Here is a 6,001-nt window from a genome sequence, read left to right on the forward strand (position 1 = left end):
TCACACTGACTTGAGATTGAAGCTTCATATAATTAATCCATGTATAGTTATACCACTCAATATTCTAGTTCCTTTTTCTTTTTCTTTTTTAATACCTACATAATAACTTACTATGGAATTTAAGAAACGATTTAACGTTAAAAAATGAAAATATATATTTGAAAAAATCTATCATAATCTGGGTATTTTAATACTCACATACCGGTCTGAAATCATAACTAAATATTATGTTATTAAAAAGGTACGATATTGAATAATTAAATCACCGGAGATAAATTAAAATTTATGAATTTTAAATAATATTCATAATAAATGTTTAATTTGTATTAACTATATATTACAATCATCGGTTAATCGTTGAGTTTTAATTTTTCTAGTCAACACTGTCCACAATATTAATATACACATAATTTATTGTACTTTTTCTTACGGTTTTTTAAAATTTAGTCTGAAAAACGATTTAATAATAATTGTATGGTTATCATAAATAATTTATGTGATATTAAACGTATTACACTTGGGTGTGGGTCCCGCCACAATCTTCTTTCACTGCAGGTATAGCTATTCGGTTAAAACTGAAAGTGCGATGGCAATATGTTTTGAATGGAATTAGATCGTCGCCGCAAAAACGAATTATTCCGATCAAGACACTGATACTATAGTCCCATATCCTTGTACACACAACCCGTTATAAAATAGGAGCTATAGTCGTCATAATAAATACACTGCAGCGAACATGCAGTAATGAAAATAATCGCGCTTATGTTATATACTATACAGTATTGTCTGTAATGTATACGAGTATACTATATCAGGACGCTGTACTTATTCGATTTAAAACACTATGCCACACTATTAATTCGATAAAATTCAAAACTACTTAGCTCGAAACGTAATAGTAACTATATATATATATTTATATATATGGGTCAGTAGCCGCGGTCTAAACACTCGACATTAGGCTTGAGAGCAGAGTATAGTATTATACCTTTTTTACTATATATGTGTGTGTGTGTGTGTGTGTGTGTGTGTGTATAATACTACATCCGTCCCTGCGTGGTGAGCATAGAACGGCTATTACGCGATCCTTTCTAACGCTGGACATGACATTATCGCATTTTATACGAATACATTTGGCGCAATTGGAATACACATAACAACGAAATGTAACACTAATATTAATTGTTGCACAGCGGCTGTATTGTTATACATAATAATAAAATAATAAAATGCAAGTTGTAGGAAATGTTTTCTATATTTTTATATGTATATATATATGCATATAATTTGTGCCTATCGTTATTTTATTGTTGAATTGTAATAAAATGAGACGATCTTACCCAAAATAGACACATAAATTGTGTCTGTGTAAGAACGAAAAAAACATGAATCGTGTTCCATGAAATGTAGAGGCATCATCATGACTCATATAAAAATATTATAATATGTTTATTGTGTGTGTGTGTGTGTGTGTGTGTGTGTGTGTGTGTGTGTGTGTGTGTGTCCTTTATATTTTTTTTATCTTTCCGCATCGGTCGTTTACATGTTATTTTGGTTCAAAATTAGTAATTGATTCATGAGAAAAATTAATCTTAAATTTATTACAAAACTTATTTCGGGTGGTCATTTTGTACATATTTATAATAATTGATTTGTTTTAAACTTACGTCATGTGCGATACATTTAACAAAAATAGATTTCCGAGTACAATTTTGAAGATTCAAAGTAAATATTTTTTTTTTTGTTAATATTTGACTTATTTTACTTCAGAATTATATTTTTTTCTAAAGTCAAAGTTAGGATGTAAAAATGAATGTATGCAGACTAGGGTTAAGATTTAAATGCACGATTATAAAGTAAATATTTATTTATAATGGAAATAAATTTCGTGATTAATTGGACATTCTTCTCCACTTCCGGCGAAATTATTTTATTTATATGACTGATTCAATTTATTTTACTGTTGATATACTACATTACTACATTAAGTTTACCCCATTTTATACACATGATTATAATTTACCTTATTTAAAATTTTACGTAACAATAATACCATGAGCCTCAGAAATGTTCAATTCGTATAGACTATGATAATATATTCTGAAAGGTTTATGTACATTTGGCTTTAAAAATTAAGTATTTTTGTATACAAGCTTAGATGAGTTCAAGTAATAAACTCAAGTCACTTCAAGTAATTTACAATCATTAGGCTGTTAGAGTTTCAGCCATTTCATAAATATTCATTCGGTGACAAATTAGTGGGCTTTAAATACGTTATTACAAAAAGAGTATAAATTATTATTGTTTTGTATGTTTTTCCATTTCAAAAAATGTTTTTCTTTGTTCGGAAGAATGTTTATCGACACCCAATATTTACGATAAACATTATATTATAATGCGGTATAAAGTTTAACATGAATGGCGATATTATAGGGTTTTGTTGTTTGTCGCCAAGATGTAAGTTCATTATTGTGTTATATAATATCCTATAAATATAAGCTACTTTTATAATAAAAAAACACGTGTCACATGGGTAATTGATAGGTACATACTACACGTACATTATATTATACCTACCGCATAATGGAAATTTGAAATACACATAAACGATGGAATTATGTTAAACTAAAGGGTTTTCAAGACTACACGTGGTGTAGTTTCCCAAAAACACAGCTAAAAATAATATATAATTACGTTCATCTATAAATAGATGGTTAACTGTAAATCTTGAGTAAAACACAAAACGTTTATCGTAAATTAAATTATAATGTTGTATAATTGCGGAACATAGGCAGAGATCCTGTGAAATATTGAAGGGGGCTCAAATATTTTAGGCCAAACAGACCCGTGGGGGCGTTGCCCCCACACCCCAACAATCTAATTTTTACATTAAATCACTTATAAAAATTGTTGTCGTTTTCATAATAACTTAAATAATTACAAACATAAAAAAAAGAATAATTAATAAAATACTATTACTATTTTTAACTTAATTTATTATTATACTATTACATGTTTTGTTAAATGCGCAACGTATATCTTGACTGTTTTTTGTATGTCTTATACCTGTTAAAGTACTCCACAACGCAAGGTAATTTTTTTAAAGGTAAATAGTAAATACATTTTATAAAAAAAAAATATTAATATTACAAGAAATATTTTCGGCACAATTTGAACTCATTACAAAATTACTTCTGAATGAAAATTATATTTTTGAGTTTTTTATTTTTTAGTATTGTGTGATAAATTTTTTTATTTAAAAAATATTGTAAGTAAAATATTGTATTTTAATTTTGTTTTGTAGATTATTTAATTATTTAAAAATAATATTTCCAAAGTCGTTAATTATTTTTAAGAATATAATTATTTATTAGTAATTAATATAAAATAATTATCTTATATAATATCGTAATGTATTATCATTATTTTGTTTTTATGGTTTTTTAAAATAATATAATACAGTTTTGATAAATATTTTTTGGCACTAACGATAAGGTTATTATCTTATGTAATTCAATTATTTATGAGTATAATATATCAACTAAACGATTTAAAGTTTCATTTATATATTTAATAAGCATATTCACGGCATTTGTCTAAGGTTGGAGGACTTCTCGAAAAGTTTCTGAAAATTGGTTTTATAGTTATAGGTATTATAAGTATATTATTGGTATTCGAAAATTATATTTTTGACTGTAATAATTAACATATGTTCAGCAAGTTTCCGTGTATGACGAGAGTATTTCTTATTCGAAATCAGAAATTTATCATATAATCATGTCTTTTCTGGATTTTATGATTGATTAAAGCGACGGTTTGAGGTATTATTATTTTTATATTTATCGTCCTACAATAATACTGCAGTTGAAGCCGTCTTGTCGTTATTGAAAATTCGTAGCGAGACTTTTGACGAGAAAAAAAAGTTCTACACGCAACAATACTCACAGTGAACATTCTTGACAGTTATTTTTGTCTATGTCTTTTAAATCGTGAATTGGACGTATATTACATTTCGGTGTGTTAAAATTACAAAACGTTCATATATATTATTTCCGATAAAAACTTATATTATAAAATAAATGTACAGCAAAAATAAAACGAGATATGTGGAAATCGTTTTTACAGTTCATCGATGATAAATGACTCTTGGATTCCACGTGACAACACTTGTCTAGGACACATACCAACACATATGTTACCATGCATTTAATATGCATACTTGCAAAGCGTGAAATCAGTTTATGCGTTTTTGTAATTACATTTTCATTATACCTCATAAAATCGTATTTTCAATTATTAAATTATTTTTTTCACTGCTATTCAACGAATAAGAAGTATAATTAATAATAATATGTATATTTAAATTTATCTATAACATTACAATTGTTTTTCCCTCGCATTGGAATTATATTATTCTATTTTCCGATGTATAAATGAGTATTAATATATAAATATATTTTTTTTTTTTTTTTTGTAATGTAAATGCCTATTTAAAATATTATCATTGAACGTGCTTATTTCTCATTATAGTATATTTATTATCCATAATTTTTTGATGTATTTAAAATTAATTTAAAAGTTGTGTATTGTAGGTACACTAATATAAATTATTTTTATAAAAGCATAACAACATACTATGATGAAAATAGGTTACTAACAACTACAAAATATTTACTCTACTTCAAATTAATAATTTTCTAAATTTATTTTTTATACAAGCTTACCACTCATCACATTTTTAACCCAAAAAATATAAATTTAATGAATACTATATTAAATAATACTTATAAAAATAATAATTTAATTTATAGAATAAATGCACTTTTATAACTTATCCGATCGAGTATTTTTTATTCTTCATTGAAATTTATAATTTAGTAATAAAATTCAGTGTCGTTAATAATATACAACTTATTAAGAAGTCCTAAATGTCTTAATTTCCTTAATCAGAGTTACACGAAATTATGTTTATTTAGTTTTAAAATGGTAAAAGCAAAAGTGTAATTCAATTTGCTGTATTAGTACCTACTTACTACCTATTAAGTATTATTAATTTTTTTAAATTTAGATTATGGTTATTGTTATCTACGTATAAATTTAAAATATGTTGAAATATAATTGCAAAATGCATAGGTAAGTCACAGTTCATTAATTACAATGATTTTTGAGATTTTTTTAGCATTAATTCGTTTTGCTATGTGCGCGCGCGCTTAATATATCATTCACATATGAAATATATCTTAAATCGCCATCTATATAGGTAATAATATCTTACGATACCACGTTCAATTAACGATCCGATTTACTACCATAACCAAGTCCTACCATGTCGCGTCGTATAATAACGCGTCATATCTAAACAACACGCATATATATTTTATGTATATTATTTCGTGCAACCCGAGCCTCGGGGTCTCCTCGGAGCCATAATTTTCCGTGGAAAACGACAAAAATATCGCATAGACATATACTACGTACATAAAATATATTATAATATATTATACATGTATAAGGACTATATAATTCTACGATATATTTTTATTACGCGTATGATTATTATTATTTTATTCGGTTATTCTCCTTATTAATGCATAATTATATTATAATAATAATGCATCTCGATCGTTTGGCCATTGGTCAACCCACCGGTGTATTCCGTCAAGACCTGCACCGAAACGATAGTACTGCACCGTTCACAATTAATATATATTTATAAATGTGATGATCATATATTATATACATGTACACCGCACGATTTCTTTCCCGTAATACTCGCGTAGGCGTGGGTGGGCTGCGCGCTCGTATGTGTAGCTGTATGTGTGTGTGTGTGTGTGTGTGTGTGTGTGTGTGTGTGTGTGTGTGTGTGTGTGTGTGTGTTTTTTTTCCGTCCGATTTCCGTTTAGCTTTTTGCGCGGCCACGCGATGCTGAGAGGCGCTTGCGTCCCAGCGGGTCCCGCCCGCAGATAAATGAGCGGGATTCGGCCGCGGAGACGTCACAAAG

This window comes from Rhopalosiphum maidis, chromosome 2, assembly GCF_003676215.2.
Source record: "Rhopalosiphum maidis isolate BTI-1 chromosome 2, ASM367621v3, whole genome shotgun sequence".
NCBI lineage: Eukaryota > Metazoa > Arthropoda > Insecta > Hemiptera > Aphididae > Rhopalosiphum > Rhopalosiphum maidis.